Consider the following 24,466-nt stretch of genomic DNA (forward strand, 5'->3'; position numbering starts at 1 on the left):
CCCAGATCATGAATGGCAGTTTACCAATACCCCTCAAGAGAAAAATACACAACCGCTGTATCCTACTGGTTCTCATCCATAGGGCTGAAACGTGGAGACTAAAGAAAAGGGTTCGGCTTAAGTTAAGGCCAACGCAGCGAGCTATCGAAAAAAAAGTGATAGGTCTTACGTTAAGAGATCAGAAGCGGGCAGAGTGGGTGAGGAAACAAACGCGAGTTAATGCATCCTCGTTGAAATCTAGAGGAAGAAATGGGCTTGGGCAGGGCATGTGATACGAAAGATAACCGCAGGTCCTTAAGGGTCAAGGAATGGGTTTTAAGAGAAAGCAAACGTAGAAGGGGGCGGTAGAAAGTTAGGTCAGCGGTTTAGATTAAGAAGTTTAGAGGCCTTTGTCCTGCAGTGGGCGTAGTCAGTTTGGTGATGATGATCATGATGTTTTTTCCGTGTTCGAGCTCCTAATGCTACGAAAGTAATATACACTTCCCAGGAACATATTGGGCGCGGCTTTGATCATGCAAATTATTGTTGCTAAAGCAACAAACACGCGAGTTGCCGAGCCATTTCGCGGAGCTGACGAAAGGCCATACTGCGCATGCTCGAGGAGCAGTGACGTCACACGAGGCACAGCTGGCGCGCCGCCGCCGTCGCTGCGCGAGTGACTCAGGGATGCCGCCGGCGCACTCGCAAGTTGCGCATGCGCAGTAGCGGAGCATAGCTAGCGTGCCGGGGCCGCCACCGTTGCCGTGCGCTCTCCATGGCCTCTCTATCTCTCCTCGTTGTTTTCGCAATCCTCCAGGTTTATCAAGAGTAAAACCACTGCCAATTCTTCACGAAGGTCGAACCTAAGAAGTCAAAAGCAACGGTTCTTTTCATAGCAGCTATGAAATGCGGAGGTTTGGGTTTATTATTGCGTGAATTTCGGTTTCCGGCATAAAATCTCATGGGGTTGAAATTAGCCCCGAACCTTTACGATGTGAGCGTCGTAGAGAAGAGTGGCAGTTTTGCGCCAAACAAGAACTGAGATTCTGAGGCACGGCAGTGTGCGAATTCCTTTGGCTTGCATTAAACAAAATCAATACGGGTATTCGGTGAAGAAACAGGCGAGTTACTTAACTTGATGACGCTTCTGTGTGAGATGTACTGCTGGGCACGTAGTAGGCAACTAACGCAAACGATAGAAGCGCAGATTTCGTTTTGTCGAAGTGAGCGTACACTGAAAGGTCAACTTACAACCATTAATAACGGGTTGGTTGCCCAGAGAGGGAGGAAAGAGGTCCTACCAAGCTGTCATCAAACTTGAAATGTCTTCGCGTGTATAGTTCCGCTGCTGCCGCAGAAGACACGACAAAACGGCAGAAAACGTATATTCTAAATTGTTCTGCAGTTTTACTGATTGTGTAAACTTAGAGACGCGCACAAATGATGACACCATTGTTTCGGGTTATAAGCAACGACTGGTGTTTATTGCCGTAAGGCTGCTCCTTGTCGAGCGAGTATAGGTTACATAGGTTGCCAGATTACAAGTCAGAAAAAGCTAGAATGAACAGTTTCTTTATACTCCTCCCGGAATGAGTTTCAGATCATTCGTGGGTAGTCTCCATGGGGTACAGCAACTGGATCGGTCTTCTTAGGATGGTCCCACCAGGTAGGCGCACCCTGCAGGCTCTAGTGTACCCATCCCGTCCGACGAGCACATCGGCCACTCTTCCGGTTTTCCATAGCTACCTTGCAGATGAGGCTGGTGAACTAGCACAAGAGTTCCTTTCTTCAAGGCACTAGATGAGCTTGGCACAGCAAAATGAGCGGAGCGAAGACCTGTGAGGTACTCTTTCTGCCACCTGCGCCAGAAGTGATCAGCTAAACTTTCATGATATCGCCAGCGACGAGTTAGCTGACCCGGTGTTGATGTCGTTGACTCTGTGCTACAGCCCGGGGGCAAGGACGTTAAACGCTTTTCCACGAGAAAATGGGATGGAGTGAGTGGCTCCGGCTCGTGAGCTTCTGCGGATACGTAGGTTAGGGGTATTGAATTGATCACGGCCTCGATTTCGGTCAAGACTGTAGCGAGCTCCTCGAAAGTGCTGAAGCTGTTACCTAAAACCTTCTTCAGAGAAGTCTTCACTGAACGAACCATTCGCTCCCAGAATCCGCCCCACCAGGCGGCTCTCTCAACGATAAACTTCCATTTTATCTGGTGGTTTAAGAAATAACTTCGGACCTCTGTGTCACGCAGCGTCGTCCACAGCCGTTTCAGGTCTCTCGAAGCGCGCTGAAACGTCTTAGCATTGTCCGAATATATTACTCGACAGACTCCTCTTCTGGAAACGAACCTCTTGAATGCCATCAGAAAATTGGGCGTAGACATAGCAGTCACCAGTTCTAGGTGCACTGCGCGGGTAACTGCACATGTGAAGATGGCGATGTATGACTTCTTGTTGCCTTGATCCCTTGTGTTCAACGGCCCGGCGAAATCAATGCCTGTCACCTCGAATGGTGGAGCTTGGGTTACCCTGTCACGAGGTAAAGGGGCAACTGGCTCCGTGGCAGGGAGGCTGTTGAAACGTTTGCAAATCAAGCATTTCTTCAAGATCCTTTTCAACATCTGCCTTCCCCGAACTATCCAAAACTGCTCCCTCAGCTCTGTTAGAGTCTCGAGTGCGCCTGCATGTAGAAGGCGGCGATGGTTGGCGATTATTAAAAGTTCGGTGAAATGATGACCGGCAGGCAGGATTATTGGATGCGTAATGTTGTAGGAGAGGCCAGCATTACTCAAACGTCCCCCAACTCTTAGCACTCCGTCCTCATTGCAGTAAGGCTTCAGATCCCGCAACGGAGAGCCGCAGGGCAAGCGTGATGCGCGACGTACGCACTGCAGCTCTTCACCGAAGGCCTCTCGCAGCACCTGACGTATGAGACAAGTCTGTGCTTGGGCGACTTCTTCCGTGGTCAGATATCCACTACGTTTCTGGTGAGGGTTCCTTGAGTTGTGCAAGAATCGCTGCATCCATGCAACAACACGAACAAGTTTAGAGAGGGAGCTGTGCCGTTCCAGCGGCAAAACAGTTTCCTCTGTTGCTATGGTGTGTACTTGCACCGATCTTCTCTCCTCATCTGCTACGGCCATATCAACGTCATTTTCGTGCCTTGGCCAGGCGATGGGCGTTTCTCTGAGCCAAGTAGGTCCATTCCACCAAACGGTGTTTATCTTGAGGGCTTGGGGACTCACTCCTCGCGTCAGAAAGTCGGCAGGGTTGTCTGCTCCGGGACAGTGATTCCAGGTTTCTGGATCCGTTCGCTGCTGAATTTCCAGCACCCGATTGGCCACAAAAGGCTTCCATTGTTGCGCTGACCCGCGAACCCAATGAAGCGCAATTGTAGAATCACTCCAGAGATGCCATTTAGCAACTGGTAGTTTCAGTGATTGCATCAAGTATTCCTTCAGTCTTGCGCCTATCAGCATTCCCATCAATTCCAATCTGGGAAGAGTGAGCTTCTTAATCGGTGCCACCCGCGATTTGGATAAGATCAGAGTCACGGCTGGGGCCTTGGTTCCCGAGGTACACATGTATGCAACTGCTCCGTAAGCCTTCGGGCTAGCATCGGCGAAAATGTGAATATCAATCCTGCCGGCATTATGAAGTCCGTCATATCTGCTGGGTACGGTTACTTCAGTCAAGTGGTGGAGCTGTGAATGCCACTCCTTCCAAGATGACTGTAATTCTTCAGGTAGTGGTGCGTCCCACTCAACTCCCAACTCCCAGAGCGTTTGAAACATCAACTTGGCTGTAACAGTGACTGGGGAGATGAGCCCAAAGGGATTGTATATTTGAGCCGACGCCTGAAGAATAAAGCGTTTTGTGTTGCTGTTTTGGTGCAGGAGGTCCAATACGGCCTCTAACGAAAATCCCAAACAGTCATCGTGCTTGTTCCAGACAAGTCCTAACACTCTCGACACACTTGCTGTCGGACATTCCACCTGGTCCTGGGCACCTCCTGTCCCGGCGTCGTCAACAGTTGGAGCAATTTCTTGGAATTCGAGTTCCATTTTCGGAGTGTCATGCTCGCTAGACTCATAATTTGCAATGCCTCGTGGTAAAAGTCTTCTGCTTCTTGTTCAGAGTCTGCTCCAGTGATTAGATCATCCACGTAGAGGTTTTCTGTAATTATTGCCGTTGTCTTGGGATGAACACCTGTTGTCGCCAAGTGGTGACGCAAGGTAGCGAGCGGCTAGAAGAAACGGACTGCTCGTCGCTCCAAAGGGCACCATTGGCATTCTCCAGGTCTCTACGAGCGGCCTTGGGTCCTCTTCTGTCGGCATCCGTTCATACCATAAGAATCTCATCGCATCGCGGTCCTCACGACGGACCGCTATCTGCAGGAAAGCCTTTTCGATATCTGCAGTAATGCCGATGCAATGAATTCTGAAATTTAACAAGATTTTCAGGAGATTATGGTTCAAGTTAGGACCAGCCTCCAGAACCTGATTTAGAGAGACACCTCCTGGGTCGCTGGATGATGCGTCAAAGACAACCCTGAGCTTGGTGGAAAGGCTGTCAGGCTTAAGAGCTGCCCGATGCGGCATGTAATAAATTCTGTTTTCTGAGCTGCTGCCTTCCTCTGCTGGGAGTCGTTCGGCAAACCCTTGATGGAGGTACTGACGTATCGCAGCGTCATATTTGTGCATCATTTCCTCGTCCCGCCTTAGCTTCTTGGTCAGGTTGTACAAACGCTTCTCTGCAACTGCCTTGTTATCGCCTAGGTTGAGTTTAACCTGCTTCCACGGTAAGGCGACTTCGTAGCGCCTGTCAACAAGCTTGACAGATGAGGCAAATTCTTTGATGATGTCTTCTTCTCCCACAACCTCTAACTGGAGTTGGTGCGAGAGCTCTTCGGTCACAAAACTCCTCTGGCTACCCCCGTCAAACAGGAGACGAGTTATAGTGCTTCGTTGCGGTCCCTCTGCCCATACTTGGGCAGTCTGGAGCAGCACAGTGGGAGCCTTGTCGCTCTTCTTGCCTGTAGCTGAATGCAGTTCGGTTGCTGAGCTGTTAACTGGTTTCCACGCAGGATCACACATTTGAGTTAAATGCCTTTTGTTGCGACATTGTTTCGACGTGTGTCCTTTGACAGAGCAGCGGAAGCATCGGCCTGCCTGACGCAATGCTCGTTTATTTTCCTCGAGAGGAAGCGAGGTCTGGCACTCATTGGTCACGTGATCTTTGGCGGCACAAAATGCACAGGGCTCATTCCGCTTCAGATCAATGGCGGAAAAGAGCGATGCCGCTGAAATCTTTGAAATTCGGGACTTTTCATTCTCGAATCGTGTTTTGCATTAATGTTCTTGCATTCCCGATGACCAACCTGCACCGCGTTCTCCCTGCTCTCAACTTCCTCTTTTAGAAATTCTTGTAGTCTTGCTATGCAAAGGATATCCTCTTGCTTTGCTGCTGAACAACGCTTGTGGTAATTCATTACAAGGTCGCTTGGCAGCACTCTTAGCAACGCGGAGGCAAGCATTGCGCCGTAGCTGTCTGTTTTGACGCCAAGCGCCGTGAGAGTGGCTATGTTGCGCTGCATGTGGTCATAGATAGAGTCGACGTAGGTCCCTTACCTCCTGCCCGCTTCGTACCGTCGGGAGGTCCAGCAGTTGGGTGAGGTGCTCCTGGATTAGCACATCTGTGCGTCCGAAGCGCTCCTTCAGCAGCTCGATGGCAGTGTTGTAATTGGCTCCTGTAGCTTGAATCCCGGCCACCGCTGATGCAGCCCTCCCAGTGAGCGCTGACTGCAAATATAAGAACTTATCGCCGTTGTAAAGGGCATCGTTGCTGTGAATCGCTTGCTGGTACTGCTCCCAGAAGGGCTGCCACTCCGTGGCGGCGCCGCTGAATCGTTGCAGCTCGAGTTTCGGCAACCTGACCTTTGAGCCGGCACCGCTCCGGTTACCGTCGCGAGGCGCCCGTGTAGCATCCGGTCCTGGACTGGCGTTCGCTCGCTGAGCTTCGGCATGTTGGCTGAGTTTTGCAGCGTAGGTGACGATTCTGTCGTTGTACGCGATTGTACGCGTGAAGTTTTCCTGGGCTTCTTCATCAGGCACAAGTGGCTCGATAGCAGCGTCCACCTCGTTGAGCTGCATTTGAAGGGCGCTAAGCCTCGCTGACAGTATGTTCAGAGTCTTTTCGTCAGCACGCGCCTCTAAAGATGAATCCACCTCGGAAATCAGTTTTGTCACCTGGGATCTCAAAGCTCCTCGTTTCTTCTTCAGCCGTTCCATTTCAGCCTCGTTGTAGTGTCGGTCGTGGTCGTAGCGCCAAGCTTGGCTTCAGGTGTGGCGTCTCAAGGCCTCGTTTTAGAGCGTCGGGCGTGGCTTTCCTAGGCCTCGTTCCTGGAACCTTCAGTCCAAGGTGGTTTCACCTCCAAGGATCGTTGCGGTGATGGCCCAGAATTCGTTGTCCCGCCGAGGCTTGCTGGCCTTGCTGTTTACGGACCGTTGAAGCTTTCTTAGTCCCGGGTTTCGGCACCATAAATTTGTGTAAACTTAGAGACGCGCACAAATGACGACACCATTGTTTCGGGTTATAAGCAACGACTGGTGTTTATTGCCGTAAGGCTGCTCCTTGTCGAGCGAGTATAGGTTACATAGGTTACCAGATTACAAGTCAGAAAAAGCTAGAATGAACAGTTTCTTTACTGATCATTAGCTTTTCCTTAGTGTGATATCAATCACCGCAGTAATGGACTGATTTTTCCTTCGATTGCGTACAAATTTCGTTGAGATATGATTTTTAAAATTCCATTGTTAGCCACTGCTGTGAGAAAACTTTTCCCAAAAAAGGTCATGTATAAGAAGTCATTGCTCCTTTATGCTAACGCTAGAAATGTCATGTGGCCTTAGTGCAGTGACACCTCTTGGGGCATAACGATGCTATACATAAAGAATCGTACATTACGCTTTCTCTGTTAAATCTTGGTCTAAAAATGACTGCGCTGCCAAAGCGGTTCTTTTGTATGGCTTTCTCTTCCCTCGCAACCCGAAAAATTAGGCTACAAAATACTGTATAGGGATTGTTCAATATCCCATAAAGTTTTTCAGATTGAAACACCGTGTCTTGAAGGTGCAGCTAACAATGGCAACAGTGGGGTGTCGTGCAGCGCACGTGTTTGAGAGTATTTCTCCCTCTCCTGCCCACACTTCGTCAAACGGTGTATTGGAAGCGGACAAAGCCAAGAACCTGGATATCCTTCGTGAAGCACAGGCCTCATGCATTTCGGCGCTTAACGGCACGCGTGAAGATACGTTCTGCGACCTTACCTCACTGTCCACGCATAACCTCGAAGAAATAGATTGGGCAAATGTCGAATGAACTGGCTGTAGACATTCATTCACAAGCGGTGAGCGTTTTTCCATTTGCAAAATGGCCAAACGCTTCGTAGCCTCACATATCCGGCCAGTCTCGACATTAATTAGGGCAAAAGCAGGAGAGGGTTTAATAAAGACGTGAATCTCGTAAAGGAAAGATATTTTTACCTAACTGCTGACTGATTTCAAGCTAGACATGTCCAAGTCGGGGCCAAGTTGAATACACTCGGAGGGAGATATGCAAAAAGATCTCAAACGTGCGCTTGAGGCACGCACATAATAAAGGGGGGTGTGCCCGGTTTTACTCGGGGCCCCGTTTAGATACATGCCCGTTAAACGTTGTCGCTTGCAAAGTTGTATTATCTTATGCTCTGCTTATAATAAAGCTGTTTGTGCTGCCTTAGGCATTTGTTTATCCTTGCTTAGTTCTTCTCCCTTTATGTATACGGATGTATCTATTTTTTTATATTTTATTGAATGCTGTTTTGGATAATGGACATGCAGGTTTTTTTTGAGTGCATGTTGTCAACACGTACATAATGCTTTATACATGAAAAAACAACTATAATTTGCTTTTATATCTTTGTACCTTTATATAATATACCTTTTTTTAAATTTCCATTGATATGTTATTAAATTTTTCTACGCAGACTGCCGTGTGTGTACGTTTCAGTTACATTTTATCATTTGTCGGGTGCTCACATTTCTGGTAACTTGCATGTGATTTCGAGTTTAAATGGCGTGATGCTTTGTATCATTGCTTTGTTTGTGTTTAAAAGCTGCCGGCACTGTGTCTTCAGCACTTAGGGACGTGAGATGCAATCAGATTTAGCTGGGATCAATTCAGCCGCGCTCAACTGCCTCTACTGTATTCGAGATTAAAGAAGGCGATTGCTGCACCATATCTCAAAAGTTTTTTATGAGCTTTAAACTAAGCGCCGCTGAGAGAGGTGCTAATTCCATTTTTCATCGACCGCCGAGCAGAGTTGTTGCTTCAGCGGTCGAAAAGTTGTTCAGCTACTTGTTGGTGCAATTCAACCCAATAAATAGTTAGTTTCAACATACCATCAGTTTGCTCGGCTATTTTCTACAACATTGTAAGAACATGATAATATAGTCACCCCTGATTTTATGTAAGCTTATGAAGCCCGTTACGAAATCTTAATATAAATAAATAAATAAATAAATAAATAAATAAACTATATGAATAATTAAAAAAATAATTAAACCGCAAGAAAACGGCCATCGGCATGGAATTCTTAGCCAGACGTGAAGAACGGCAAAACATAGCTACAGTTGTGGCTTGGGACCCATTTTCTTCTGCGTTCCAGGCAGTGGCTTCCCAATGCTGTGCGGCTAGTAGGCGGCTGCGCTCTCTTCAGTTATTTCGTCCATAGTTTCTGCAACTGCACGTGGAAGGCCATGCCGGGGCGCACTGCACAAGCGCCTTCAAGGTGTCACTTACGTCGTCGCATGCCAGAAGTTGCAGCAGCTCTCGTCTGGATCGCCCTGCGCGACGCTCAAAGCAGTGCAGCCGAACGCTCTCCAGTCTCCTGCAGTCCGATCGTCGTCGGGGTCACGGCGCCCGTCGCTGCAATGCTGCCCACTGGCGAGTCGCCACTCCGTTGGGTGGAGATGCATGGAGCGCAATACGGAGGCTTTGCTCCACAGGTCACCGACTGCCAAGCTTCAGCTGTGACCTGCGCCAGGCACGCAATGAAAAAACGGGATCGTCAAGCCCGAAGGAGAAAATACGTGAACAGCTTGGAGTTATAGAACAGGCAAACAGCAGCCGCACCCGAAGAGTAGGCCATCGCAGCCATTCATTGGCAGTGCTTCCATATGCAGGCATAATTTTAGCAGTACTGATTAAGCCGATCAGTAACACCGCTTGATAAATCATTCAACTTTTATGTTGGGCCTAATAATGCTGTTCGCACAGTGGCAGACTAATAAAAAATGGGATTCTCTTTGCAGTATCATATAAGATGCACCATAGCTGCGTGATTTGCTGTTCGTTCAGAAGAAGAATCGGAGCTCGACACATCACAATTTCTGAAATAAATTTTCTGTAAAAACGTCCTATCGAAACATGAAATGCACATCTTTCTCTACCCTTTAATATGCGCTGGCGTAGTGATAGATTATCTACCTCACGTGACAAGAGAGCAGGGTTCGAAGGCCTGGCCACGCAGTTCTCTACGGGACAAGACAAAAAAGGCCAACGATTACGTTACATCCTAATGCGAAATTTGAGCGCAGCTCATCAGCTGTTTCAGCTTTTCGATACACGGAGGCAGAGAGGGAGGGGGGGGGGGCGGTTACAAGCAGTGGCGAACGGCGGCGGCTATGCGTTTCGGCTTGGACGTGCGGGAGAAATGGCGCCAGTAGCGCGCGACGCTTGAGGAGCGCGCTGCCCTGGCTGCGGAGCTGGTTAGCAGGGAGAACGGCGAAGCCGCGAACGGCAGGAACGGGGCCAAAGAGCTGTGCTGTAAAAAATCCGCGTGCCGGTGAAATAGCATATCCAAGCCTGGGGTGTAGTTTGACCATGGTGAGAAGAACCGACTACGCACTTACTCACCAGAACAGGATTTGGCCACCGTGGTGTTTTACTTGGTCAGAACGTCGTATATGACGGCACCAATTAACCATCGGCCCTGAGTCCCGAGTTGATGTGGAGACAGTGACATTGGCGGCAGTCAGATCTGTGACGCAGCGGTGCGTGCTAATAACCTCTGACTACGGGCAGGCCGCCATTGGAAACTGAACCTGGCCACTTTTAACGCTAGAACCTTGTTCGGTGAGGCTAGTCTAGCAGTGCAGTTCAAGGAACTAGCGGGTATCAAATTGGATGTCATTGGGCTTAGGGAGGTTAGGAGTACAAATAAGGTTTATACAGTGCTGAATGGTGGCCACGTTCTATGCTATCGTGAATTTGTGGACAGATTAAAGCTAGATTCTTGATTTTTGAGGATACATGTGGCAACATTGAGGAATTCTACAGTATTAATGAGAGGGTAGCTGTTATCGTAAATTAGCTTCAGATGAGGTACAAACTGAACGTGCATGGTACAGGCCTACTTGCCTACATACAGCCATGATAAAGCGGTCTCGAAAAGCTTCTCTGAAGACTTAGAATCGGCAATGAGCAAAGTAAAAACACAGTATGCTGTACTGACGGGCGACTTCAATGCCAAGGTACGAAAGAAGCAGCCTGGAGACCGGGCAGGGAGCGTCTATGGTAAGGGGTCAAGGAATAGCATGGGGGGAGTTATTAGTGGAGTTCGCAAGAAACAAATAATTTACGGATCAGGAAGGCCTTCCGTGAACGAAAGAACAGGAAGTGGATTTGGAAGAACCCCAACGCTGAGACAAGATATGAAATAAGGCTTCATAGTGTGCGCTCACTTTCGAGATACGGCGTACAATGTTACAATGCTGGAACAACGTAGTATCGGCTCCGCCTGAATGCGATCAATCGAGATAACTCTGGTCGGGTCTTGCATCACAAACAAAGCGAGAAAGCGGCGTGCCGGCAGCTTTGAAGCAAGAACAAATGAACAAACACAAAAAAGATTCGAGGCCTACTCCCCTCTCAAAGAAACATCGACCTGATGCTTTAAAACAAATAAGTTTATTTGTTTATTGGGGTTTAATTCCCCAAACCAACTCAGGCAATGAGGGACGCCGTGGTGATGGGCTCCGGAAATTTCGACGTCCAGGGGTTCCTTAACATGCAGACATCGCACAGTACACGTGCCCCTAAAATATCTCCTCCATCAAAATTCGACCTCCGCGGCCGCGATCGAACCCGCGTCTCTCGGGTCAGCAGCCGAGCGCCATAACCACTCAGCCACCGCAGCGACTCTAAAACAAATAAGCCAACTAGAGACAAAACGGATTATGCGAAAATAAACACCGAGTGTGGAAACTAAGCGTCCTTTAGCGCGTATAATAGGACTACTAGGGCTTTAGATGAACAACATGGACAACTTCTGGTCATACGGGGCGTCGCTGGGATATGCAGTCATTCCTAAGGGACGAGTTCATAGTCCAGTTCACCTAGCCGATGAAGAACCTTGTACGGGCCGAAATAGCGGCGAAATAGAAGTGCAGCATGCGCTTGGCTCTCGTCACTGACGCCTCCAGCTGAAGCTCCAGCGTTGACCTATGCAACTGCAGTACGTAGTCTTGAGCCCCAACGACACATCCCAAATTCGCCTCTTCGTGTGAAACAGCTGCTCCCGAACGCAGCCGCCCTGACCCCGCCCACCCAACCTACTACCGACGCTCAAGGCACAGGAAATGCGACGCCTCGAGGACTTCCAACAACAGCCCGCTGTGCTTCCATTGCGGTGAAGCCGGCCATAATCTCCGTCACTTACCCTACCGCCGTATCGACCTTCATGGCTTTACCTTTGACGCACCACAACCACGCTTCGCCAATGTCCACAAGAAATCGGCGAGTACCTGCGTCGAGCGCAGTACGCGCCGAACCGCCTTTTGCGCTCACCATCGCCATCAGTCGTGCGTTTTTTCGTTGCCATACCGCAGCTACGGAGCAGCGGTGCGAGGAAGGCCTCCCAGCCCCCGTAGGAAAAACTAAAGAAAGCAACCTCTGGAGGTGAGGTTGCTCACTAGCGAAACACCAATGATCCTCCAACGACCATGTCACATTATGAGGGTTGCTTACGTTACCTTGACCTCAGCATTAGCTTTAGTAGTAGCTCAATATGCTGGACATACTTCCCTCGTTCAAAAAATCCTGTTCTTAGCTATAATTCGGCCCATTCGAGAACCGTAAAGAGAGGGATAGCACTGAACTGCCTAAGAGCCGCTCTTCAGAAGTCTTGTGAGCACAAAGTGAACGTGAGTGTTGAGCAGCAAGTGCTCCGTCTGCGTAGCGCTGGCTTCCCTGACAGCATACTGGCGTCTGTCGCTGAGAGCCTTATTAAAGAGCTCCGACAGGGACGCAAGACAGCAGGCTGCTGCAATGACGGCCCGGGGGGACGTCCGGTGCCTGTGCCCTACATGCACAACTTGTCCCATCGCCTCAAAAAGGCCGCGGGAAAGTGCGGCATCCCTGTCGTTTTGACTGCCCCGCAAAAGCTGTCTAGGATGTGCCGAATGGTCAACAATGCTTACCAGGCAAAAACCTGCGCAACAAAACACGCCAGGCGGTTTGTGAACTGAACCATCGGTGTGGTGTATCTTATCTCACTGACCTGTGGTAAATGTTATATTGGCCAAACAGGCCAGTGCCTGAACGAAAGGCTACGAAAACACCGGACTACAGTCGCAGCTCTGATGGCGGGGGGCCATTTGGCCGCACATTACCGCAAATGCAAAGTCAAAACAACAGGCGGAAATGAAGAAAAATGCGTTCCACTCTTTAGCCACACGAGAGTGCTGAGGCGGCTTCATAGGCAGGGTGATAGGGAGATATTTGAAGCATTTTGCATTGATAAGGCAGGCGACAAGTGCGTGAGCACACCCTCAGTAGCCCTCACGAGAAAAGAGTTAATCTATCTGTCGAAAAACTTGCGCGTCAATTTGGTTTAAATCTTTACTGTTTGCTTGACAACCTGCTTCGTGATAAAGAGAAAGGGGCGGAGGTACAGTCTCCTGAGCATGAGCCGAATAGAAGTGTAAAAATCTGTTATGTGTGCATTAAAACGTCAGTTGAAGTCTAGCGTGCTGTCCCGTCGGTTTCTTGTGTCGCTGTCCTTGTGTTTCCACGCTAGTTGCAATGTCGCAGTCATTAACGAATTCACACCAACTAGCCCAACTGTCTTCCATGTCACATGAAGACAACATCCCTGACACGCCAACCGACAACAACCGCGACCACGACTCGAACCACCCTCAAAACAACGCCGCCACCCAGAAAAGTTTCCACGACAAGCCCTACCCATGATGGACATACCCAACGAAGCCATGACCCGATTCAGAGGATGGTGTCCAACGCAAGAGCCAGGACATACGACTTAGAAGTCGTTATCGAAGATCAGAGCCGGAAAGTTACCGCAGTAGTCGACGCAGCAGCCGATTACGCGGTGATGAATGGAAGATTCGCTTCGCAGCTGAGGAAAGTCACGACCGCTTGGGACGGGCCAAAAATTCACACCGCAGGGGGCCTCCTCATTACGCCATCAGGATGATGCACAGCGTGAGTGGCTGTGGAGGGACATACCTATTCTGCTACCTTCGTTTTTCTACGGCAATGCTCCCGCTAAGTGATCATCGGCAAGATGTTCTTTAATGAGCACGAGGTGATGGTCGACCTGTGATCAAAGCTCATCACGCTTTCGGCGGACGGGGCCAGCCCTTCGATGAAAGCTCTGGAACAACGTAGAATCAGTACCGCGCGATCGGTCGTGGTAAATCTGGTCGTGTCTTGTATGAAGAACAAGGCGATGAAGCGGAGTGCCGACAGCTTAGAAGAATGAACAAACACTACAAAAATTCGCGGCAATATGGGTAAGACATTTAATATAGCAGAAGAGTTGTACACAAATCTATAGGCTAGACAATGTAATCAGCGGGTTAATGAGAGAGACGGTAAACCACAGCAATTGGAAATTGCCACGAGTAAAAAAACAGCAACTAAAGAAATCCTTATAGGAGCGATGAAAAAGGAAAAGCATCTGGGGAAGATATGGATAAGGATGGTGGGAAGTGTGTGCTAGAAAAAGTAGCAACCCTGTATACGAATGCCTTTTGATCTCGAGAGTACCGGTAGCTTGGTTGAATGCTAGCATCTTAATATATTAGAATGGAGCCATCATGGATTTGAAAATTTGCTGTGATCAGCTTACTGTCTGTCGTCCACAACAGTTTTATAAAACGTAATATCTAATAGAATCAGAATACCATTACACTCGAATTAACCACATGATCAGACAGCCTGTCGTAAGGCTGCCGGACAATACACTGTATTCACATTATCAATCAGGTGATTGAGAAATGCGCAGCTTTTAGCCAGCCCCTACATATTGCCTCCATAGATTAATAGTAAATGTTTTTCTCAGTCGAATCCTCAGAAAACGGCGATTTCACCTGGTTAGTAAATTTTTCACTACAAAAGCAGCCCTGCGAATCTGCTCAACGTCAACAGGCGTCTTCTATTCGACTGTCGAAAGGGCCAAGTTCGCGCCGCAACTTAGTCCTGCTAAATCATTACGTGTGCGTGTACCACACATCTATTTGTTTTCCACCTCCTCCTTTTCTGTATAAACGCCTGCTTCTGGCAAATGTTTTCTTCACCTGGTTCATTTATTATAGATGGACTTTGAAGCACCCTCGCAGACCTCAATTTAACTCGCCAGTTTTCGCATGAAATGAAATGGCACCACGAGTGTCTAAAAATTTAGCAGGGAGCTCTGCAGTTCGGCTAAGCGCCAGAGTATAAGCAGACGGCGCTATGTTTCAATTGGTTAAAAAAAAAGACCGAAGAGAAATTACATTTGCTTGAGCAAGTTTTGTGCTCGTGGCGACTCGGGCGTGAGCTAACGAAAGGAAAAATTTGCGCTGACTCAAGATTTGTGCTTCGATCATGCGCGAACTAAAACTACAGAATTATATGTACAGCACGCACTGTGCGCGAAAGGCCCAGCATAGAACTGAAGCCATCTGCCGATTTATTTAATGCACGTTCCTTGTTTTTTTTTTGTTGAAGCGGGTCTTACAGATGAGAGCTAGAAGGAAGTCACACGGAAATCTACTCAAGTTCTTTATAGCACCTGCTGTACAGCGTCCCGCAGCTGCACGCGGGCTGAGAGACACCGCATAGCGGAGGGCTGCGGATCAAATGCAATCACTACACGGTAATTAAATTGGACTGACATCGCACAGCCCTCGGCAGGTTGTTCGTGTGGGGACAGGTCGGGTGGGGTCTGGACTCGGCATGTGGAATCCGGTTTAAAAAAGGCAGAACAATTCCGAACTGTGAAAACTAAAGCCACACAATCTTCCTTTTGGTAGGAAGAGCGTAGAATTTAGGGCTCCGGATCAAATGCAATCACTTCACGCTCATTAAAGTGGACTGACATCGTACAGCACATGGACGCATTTCAATGCTGGGTTACGGCCTCAGGGGTCTGGAGTGCGGACGTACAATCCAGTTCAAAAAGAGAGAACAAATCAAAAGGTTAAAATAAAGCCGCAAACATGCCTCTCGGTTTGAACAGCCTACCACTCAGCCGGGGAGCGCAGGCTTATTCCAAACAGCTCGGTGCGTCGCCAGGGCATGCGGCTGGACAGACCAAACCTAGGTTTTGAGAAGTCGACGTTAGGCCTGAAGCAGTGGAAACCGGACAGAGTAAGCAGCCCATTCGGGAGCTCAGTATATATGAAAACTTGGAAAAGCCTGTTTGTCAGTTCTGAGTAACCGTTAGTAGTCCCAATGAAATCTCAGAACAATCCCTAGCCCCAATTAAGTAGGGGGGGGGGGGGGGGGGGGCAGAAAAATCTCTTGGTAGCATGAGGTGTGGACTTCGGACACCAAATCAGATGCAAAGCCGTTCGAGCCTGGAAATAGGAGTCGAAAATGTGATGTCGGGGCGAACGCCTTTGCTCCGACGCCGCGAACACCGTGCAAACGTTCCCGCTGCGGCCGCTTAATTTGAGTAAGCGCTGACGCACCAAACCGGTAGCGCGAAAACTGTTCAACGTGGCTAGCGGAAGGGGATATTGGTCATCTCTCCTGGTAAGGTAACCAAACTGTCTCGAAGGTTCGAAGACCCCGGAAACGTTCCGTGCTGTGGAGGTATGTTTCGAGGCCGGGGGCTGCATATCCGGACAATAGGCGTTGCTCACTCTCTACGTAGGATTGAAAAGGAGTTCGGCTCTATCAAGATCATTTGAAAAACCTCACGCTGTCCCCACTCCCAGCTTAGCCCCATAACCCTACCCTCATATCCCACAGCCCGTAGGCTGATCCTAAATCCATCTCGTGCATCTTTCCAACAGGCAGATCAGACGAGCCTGCCCAGGCCAGCACCACGGTGATTAGCTTTGCTGCTGGCTGTAGCATTTTAACACATTTGTTTATATTGCTTGCCTGGGGGCGCAAAAGGATGAACTGTCCTTCCTTGAAAGGATTCTTTTAAGTTTTGATTGAATTAAGCCTGTACTGCTTTGGGAGGTGCAGTGTGGGGCTATTTGTTCAGCATTTTTTAAGCGAAGCCTAGAGCTAACAATTCGCCATCCCAGAGGAATACGCCCGTGTTGGCTGCGACTCGCTGCCACGACCTCGTGCTCATGATCACAACAATTCATCCACTGCGCCATCACGTCGAGTTGAAAATTGCTTTGCTGCCATAATGCGGGCCATACTTAGCGTAAGAAGCTGTGAACTACAGAGGGTGACTCGTAACGACAACGCGTGTGCGACTGCCTCCTGAGCGTAAGATTTGTAACTGAGGTACCTAATCTTTGAAGCGCCAATGTGCTGGTGACGTGCCTGTCAGCACTGCGTGCATAGGCCGCCAGAGCTGGAGGTAATGCCTCATCTCTTCAGAGACCCGGATCAAAGATTCCAAGGACACCACAAGCAGAGATTACAAGTGAACTCTTTTACCAGGTGTCCCAGATAAGCGTAACCCAGCTTTTAAAAACACGCAATGTCCATGCCGTGTGAAACCAGCTGAGGGTTGTTTAAAGTGGCGTGACCTACTGTGCAGCAGTTTTTTTTGTTCTGCTATGTTAATTATTTATGCTAATTAAAAAGATACCTAGTTAGGCTTAACCGATTATTGAACTTTGATGAACGACAAGAATGCTGCACTCTCGGCCGCGCGACTATGAACAAGCCTCAGGTAGTTGCAATGAAAAACGAGACCTCTTTTTTAAAAAGCGTGGTTAGATCTAGCTGGGACATCTGGTAGCTACATAAGCGTTTGAATCGGTTCCGGGCCAGAAGCAAACAGCGCAACCAACACTAGCGGAAGTTTATACGGCCCAATGGTCACTACCGGGTCCATTGGACATATCGAAACAGACTATCAGTGGAGGCCTGTGTCTTAGTGCCTTAAATGGTTTGAAATGAAGAATTAATGGACAACAGCTTTTAGAGTTATTACAGCTTGGTCCCCAGAACTGCCTCGGACTGGAATCACCTGCCCTCCACCGTCGTCGTCATCAAGGATTCTAAGAAATTCAAGGATACTGTTAATGCTTATGAATTGTAACTGTTTATTGGTTTGTTTCTTTTTATTTCGTATTTTTATTTTTTCCCCTACTCCTCTCTGTAACGGCTGACCGGCCTTGAGAGTAATAAAATGAAATAAAATGAAACTCTTGCCTTGCAGTGCCGATGATAATCAGGAAAAAGCGTGTTCTCCGCCACCGGATTTGAAGTGCAATCAAGAAATTCGCATGCTTGTGAGGCGCGTTGTAATTTAGGCAAAGGAGAGCGGTTGTGGTAGTGCGGCCATGCCCGCTGTCAAGTATGACGAAAAGAGCGCTACGTGATCTTAATTGCGTCACAAGTTTGAGAATCATAGAACTGCCCGAAATCCGAGCGTTAATTTTAGTAGGTACGAGGTAGCGGCGTGCTGAAAGAACAGGGAGATAGGGAGAGGAGGGGCAACCGGTTTCCTTCCCGAGAAGTATTCCACCAGAAAATGGTGAACGATCGCTGTTAACATCACGTTTTTCGTTTCCACGCCGTCGCAGTTTTGCGGCGCCGTACAAAGGAGTGCGATCAGGTGCCTTGATGTCCGCGTGCCTCCGCGCTGGCCATCGAGGCATCCTAGAGTGCGGGAAGGAAAAGAGAAAGGCAGGGAGTAAACTAGTGCCGACGCCAGGCTGAATCGTCCGAACACTGTCGCCACTAGTGACGGCAGGTGGAAAGAGGCAGCAAGTGTGGCACTCCGCGTCACCTTCGCCGGACCCGTGTCTATGTAAGAGTGAGCGGCCGTGCGTGACGCACGCGGACGCATGGACGCCTATCCAATCCCTCATACCACAGCCCTTGTCAGAGTTACAAAACACTTTGACTAGCGTCAGAATTTCGCACACTTCTCGCCCTCTCTTAAATTCGCTGCCGAAAGTGTAAGCGTCTCGTAAATTTGTTTAACGTGAACGGCAAAATGCATTTTGAAAATCAGACATCTGCCGACTGAAGTGCTTCCTCTAAGAGTTGTGCGTTAATCAACGCGGGTGCAAGGAAGGCACCTTGCTAACCACGTTCACAAAATTAGACAGTGCGTTACAACAATCAGCTCTCCCGAGGAGATACCCCAGTCGAGGAATAGAAACCGTATTTGTCGACAATGACATCTCTTTCATTTACTCCGGCCGAAGAAATAAGAGAATAAATGACCGTGGTGGTCACTGGGAACGCGGCTAGCAGATCGAGCAGACTGGGAGCTCCTCCGTGTGGCAACTCGCCAAGGCACCGGCCGCACTCTATCTGGAGCCCGGTGACGATGGCCGGCCCGCTGGGACGCTGTAGGAACGAGACGACGAGGCACTAGGAGAAGCTCGATGACCGGTGGCCGCTTGCATGAACAAAGCACCCGGGCGAATGCGTGCACGGTCCTTGCACCACAGGCGCCCACGGGATGGCAAACAGTCAGGTTATCGCTCATTACCGAGAGAAATGACATTTCTGTAATGCCAAAGAGATGAGCCGAGCCCAGGTCGAAATGTCCTGGGAAAAGAAAGTGCCACGTCTCCTGTAGGAAGAGTGATTTTCCATGGTGTGTCCGCGAAGCTGCCGATAGCTGGAGGAGCAAGTCGGAATGGAACGAAAATCTCGAACAATTCTTATTTTTCGTCTGCCACGCGTTCTTAGGTGCTCGCGCACGAGGAGCGATGCTCACAGCTGGAGGTAGAAGGCGCATTTTTATGCGGCTTCTTGTGACGTGTATTTTTACAGGGGGAAAAGAGTACTTCTTCACGGCTTCGTATATCCTCTAGTGAGGGAGCACGAGAGTGGGAAAGGCACCCAGGTTAGAAAAATATAGAGGTGGCTTCAAGATGATCGCAACTTTTGTCTTCGGGCGATTTCCGCCCCGGGTTCAAGGATCTGCTTTTTGAGTAGCTCGTCGTAATTTCTGGTAGATGGTGATGTTCAGAGTGCTTTCGAATAGATTGCTTTCAGAGATTTGCACACAGCTCCTGTTTGTCATCTCCGCGGGTTATTCATTGTGGGTGGTATACAGCGCGAACTAGGCGAAGTACAAAGCAAGAAGACAACACAGACGAGCGCTGCTTTTCTGCTTCCGTTGTCTTCTAGCTTTTATTCGTCGTGTAGTTCGCGCTCTACCATCCACGATGAATTATTACAAACTCGCCCATGCTGTCCATCTTTTTCCAGGGTTTATTGCACGGCGCCCAACAGTTGCGCGGCCATACGTTGCGGCAATTTGATATTACCGCGCATAATCAGCTGCGTCAAGCACTACACTTGGCATTGTGCTTCGTCTGCATGACGGTGCCAACGCGCGCTGGTGTCACACGGCAAAGATTAGAGATAAGGATAAAAAAAAAAGGCGAGAGCATTTTTTTAGAATAGACCTAGGCCGTGAACAAAGTGGTTTAATTGGATATTCTGAAGCGTCGAGTTCCGAAGGGCTTAGATGTTGCTGATGGCACGCTCTCTAAAGCTTCAGCAGCAACACAAAAATTCGCTAGTGGTGTCGACTGTAGTGTGAAAAGAAGACAACAAAGAAACTGACACGTGCTCATAGGTTATGATGCAGCATTTCTCCGTCAGCAGCATCAATTGAATTTTTTTTAAAGTAATTTTGCGTGTAATATTAACCTTACAAGTGGGCCTTTATAACCTCGTGCTGCGCTAGGGGTGTTATTGCAGCGGCCTCGTCCTCTTCAGTTCTCGCCTTCCTTCGCTCGCTCTGACGGCGGCGGTTTCGACGCAACCGCTATGGGCACTTTTGAAGTGCGCCTCGTGTTCCTTTCTCGCACTGTTTGTCTCCAGTCTTCGCCAACGCAACCTTCCGGTTACAAAAACCCCAGCTAGTTTTTTTGGCGGGAATGTACGCTAAATTGCTGACGCAGTAAAACCTGAGATAATTCACTTCGAAGCACTTTATGGGGTATTTATCAAATTATTCCAGAAGTCCTTAACGGAATAAGGTTTCTTGGCGGGAGTCGCGATCAGGTGGCACGTGAAATTTTTTAGGCTTTTATGATCAAAAAGAAGGGAAGCACTTGTGTTAGCGACTCTTCAGTATCCCTCGGTAGAAATGAAGTGTCCTTTCTTTATAGTTTTTTGTGACATCATGTACTGTGCGTCTCTTCAGCCCTGCATTTCTAGCGGCCGTCTGTTGTTTGTTCAGGCAGGTTGTTGATTTTGTTCTTGCTTTTTTTTTTTGTTGTTGTTTTTCGGGTTCTGACTGCTTTTTCTTCATGTATTTGACTCTGCCTTTGCTACGATTACTACTAAATTTGCTACGATTGTCATTTGTTTTTTTTTTTACTTTTTCACTTTTTATATTCATTTTTGGTGCTTGGTTTCTGACTGCTTTTGCTTGTCATGGATGACTCTGCTTTTGCTACGATTGTTTGACACTGCTTTTCCTACTACATGGCCTCCTCCGCTAATTTCTGTTATCAGAATCTCTTAGTTTTTTTTTCTGCAGGGGTTAAAGGTTTCTTGTCTGTTATCCTGATGTTGCTGCTTTTATCCATGTATTGGGTTCGGAGCGATAGTGCAATGAGTGCCATGCTTGAGCAGTATGTTTAAATATGCCCCCTTTCCGTGTAATAAACAGTTGGTAGTGTGCGCATGTGGTATTCCTTTCTTGTTAGTGTCCTTGTTGCGCCGCTGTTCATTTCATCAAATTACTCGTCGGTAGCTCGTGCTCTGATGTGCTCGTTTACGAGTGGACATTGCAGTCATGAGGTGAAGTAGATAGATTAGCCTTCTCCTGCTTCATGCTGGGAAAGAAATCAGAACAGGCACCGCGACGAAATCGCCGCCGCGGGCCCTCTTTCACCTCGGCGGGTTTCAGCTTGAGCACCGAGAAAACCGGGCTAAATCTTCTGTTTAGGCCTAAATCTGTCCTCTATGACGTTACTCCTCCAAAGGTCGTTTTCATGGCGACGCAGAAAAAATGTGCTCGTGTGGGCAAGGCTTTGTTAGGTGTATACGGCCGCGTCGGGGGCGGTCGTGCGCCTTTTGAAGGCTCCCTCAGCACCGATCGGCGGCAGGCTAAATGCCAGCTATGTCGTCGTGACTCTACATGGCGACAGGACACTCGCTGACATCCGACAGCCGTTGTGCAGGCTAGCTACTGCTGTGATGAAGCAACGGCTGTAACGAAAAAAATCACGGTCACCTTCGGCGTCTTTACAACTACTACACATGTTGCAGCTCTCTCAGCACAGATTGGTAGCAGGCTATGCGCCAATTATCTTGTCCTGAGTCTAGATGGTGACAAGACGCCTGTCGACATCCGACAGGTGTGGCCTATGTCAGCTTGTATTCTAATGGAGCAACGGCTAAAACGACGGAAAAATCGGTGCATCTGTATCCCAGAAATAAATTATGCAACTGAGATACACAGAAGAAGGAGCACCGAAGGAACGTTAGAGCAGAAACACGTACTCGGAGGGTGACAGGACTCCCTTGTTTAATACGATGGCATCTTCACCGTTTGAGTTCGAAATTGTGGCTATCACGCATATCAGTCCTTAATTTTGCCAGCGAAAACAACATCGACGAAGAACACAAAGAACTAGATTCCAAAAGACGACAAGCGCAGGAGAAGGCGGCAGAAAGTTCAAGGGCGGTTAAGATAAGGAAGTCTGCGGGGATAAGGTGGCCGGTACTGGCTCACGACCGGGTTAATAGGAAAGGTAGTGCTAATTGTGGTAGTGCGTGTGGTGATGACGATATATGCGTGGGATGTGGGATGCCGTACCAGTACTGTTTTTCCTTATTCAGGCTTAGGCCACGAAGCACAATAAAACTTTTTTTAGAGCGCTAAGCTGTTGACGCGAAGGCTTCCGTTAACCCATGTTCGTAGTCGTCGTTGACAAACAGCGTTCCCGATCACGTAAACAAAATGTCCATATAGCTCGTTCCTGGCACTGAAAACCCCATCAAGAAAACATCCTGAAAATGATCTGGCTCCGAAACAGCTGAAGTTCCCCGGGGCATTGCACCAAAAAAAGCGTTCAATGCAGGAATAACGTGCGTAACCCGCTCTTCTCAGGTGCGGGCCTGCGAGGCCAATGCCGCTCGTAGAAGAAGCAAGATTCCCAAGTTCTCACTACCCTAGAAGTAATAATTACAACTTTTCTTTCATCACCATGGAGTACATGACGGCGCGGTGCCCATAATGAAAGCAGTCTCCTGACTCATTGAATAATGATACGCATTTCCAACAATTTCATTTCATATTATCCAACCATCAACTTTACACATGCGCAGGACCGTGAAGAAAAAAGACTAACCGGGCTTGACGGGATCCGCGGCCCCTAAACATGGCGCTGGCAAAAAGTGAGGATACAAAAACAAAGTATTATACATGGAAGGATCTGGTATAAAATGAAGACATAAACTACCCTTAGCAAGAACTAATACGTTTGGAATATACGGTCGGTTATTTATATTGTATTTTAAACACATTTTGTATTCATGAATGTACTAAATATACGTAGGAAATACGTTCCTGAAATTTAATGCTTGGTATTCGAAATATATTCTTAAAATATGCCAAAAATACCTCACTTAAGGCATACTTCGAAGACTTTTCAAATACGTGAAAAAATATGTATGCATTTTTAGCATCTTGTCAATATATTAAAAGCGTACTTTCGTAAATATGAAATTAATTCATCCCAAGTATACTTTAGTTCTAGCAAACGGGCAGTCCTTTTAAACGTATATGTATGGAGTTTTAGCATCCTGTCAATGAATTAAAAGTTTACTTTCGTAAATATGAAATTAATTCATCCGAGGTATACTTGAGTTCTAACAAACGGGCAGTCATTTTAAACGTTTTTGCAGCACACGTCTAGCTGCCGTTGAACAGCTGAGTGCTCGAAATCGCATTTCGGGAAATGGCATTTGCGTTTTGTCAACGTAATTGAAGGGTACTTTCGTTAATACGCAATTAATTCGTCGAAAGAATACTTAAATTCTAGCAAATTGGCAGTCCGCCATAGCATATTTCCAGCACACTTCAAGCTGCCGTTGAACAACCTAGTGCTCGAAATCGAATTTCAGGAAATCGCATTGTGGGGTTGGCAATGTATTTAAAGTGTACTTTCGTAAATACGCAATTAATCCGTCCAAGTATATTTAAATTCTAACCAATGGGCAGTCCGCATAAACATAATTGCATTACACTTCAAGCTACCGTGGAACAATCTAGGGCTCGAAGTGATGTTTCAGGGAACAGTGAAAACTCTTCCTTTCCTGCAATTCCTTTTATGTAACTTCTCCATTTATGGTAACTTCTAGCAGGAAAGTAATGACCACTTATTTACACTACGTGCTGGGAACGTGTTAGCATGATACCGGCAAAGGCGCCTTTGGCACTTCCGGACCCGAATATGCCAGCGAAAAGGACCACGACCGGCAAGGCCCACCGGCTCCCTTAGACGCCCGTGTATCTGTTGGTTGACAGTTCGACTCCTGACCTATTTTTGACGCAAGTTTCGACTAGCAATTCGGTTCTAGATCGCCCCAAGATTCGAACGCGACCAGTAGGGCACTTCTGGGATAATTTTTGGGCCCACAGTCTTTGCGCAAAAAACGCCTCACCGGGCAAGATAGTACGTCGCTCTCGGTGGGCATATATGGGCATACATAAGGCAAGCCAAGTATGCACTTGTCGGAGCATTTGTTGTTTGCTGCGGCACTTCCGTCATGATTTGCTGTGTGGGTGTCTTTGCCGTTCCCATTCCGTCACGTGACCTTATAATCTCATGTGCCTAGTGATCGATGATAACTACGCCTGTACGGTTTGTTCTGCAGTTGAAGCATTAACCAGTCTCATTCTGTGAAGCCGACCAGTAGACCTTTTTTAAGCCGAAGTGAATATATTTTTAATGTATTCAATGTACATTTATAGCCTACTTCTAATGTAATACAATTTATTTAACGTATATTTTTAGTATATTTTTTAT

The 24,466-nt window shown here is 48.0% G+C and overlaps 1 protein-coding gene across 4 annotated transcripts in view; it reads right to left on the reverse strand.

The window, feature by feature from the left end:
• LOC149355948 (uncharacterized) overlaps positions 1-24,466 on the reverse strand; it is a 133,051-nt gene that overhangs the window by 68,024 nt on the left and 40,561 nt on the right. For all 4 annotated transcript variants that reach the window (XM_089584048.1, XM_089584051.1, XM_089584047.1 and 1 more), the window contains exon 4: positions 8,823-9,057. The gene's annotated coding sequence lies outside the window, so the exon portion shown is untranslated. The remainder of the gene's footprint in view (positions 1-8,822; positions 9,058-24,466) is intronic.

This window comes from Amblyomma mixtum, chromosome 3 (genome assembly GCF_055824585.1).
Source record: "Amblyomma mixtum isolate Tamu chromosome 3, ASM5582458v1, whole genome shotgun sequence".
NCBI classification, from domain to species: Eukaryota; Metazoa; Arthropoda; class Arachnida; order Ixodida; family Ixodidae; genus Amblyomma; species Amblyomma mixtum.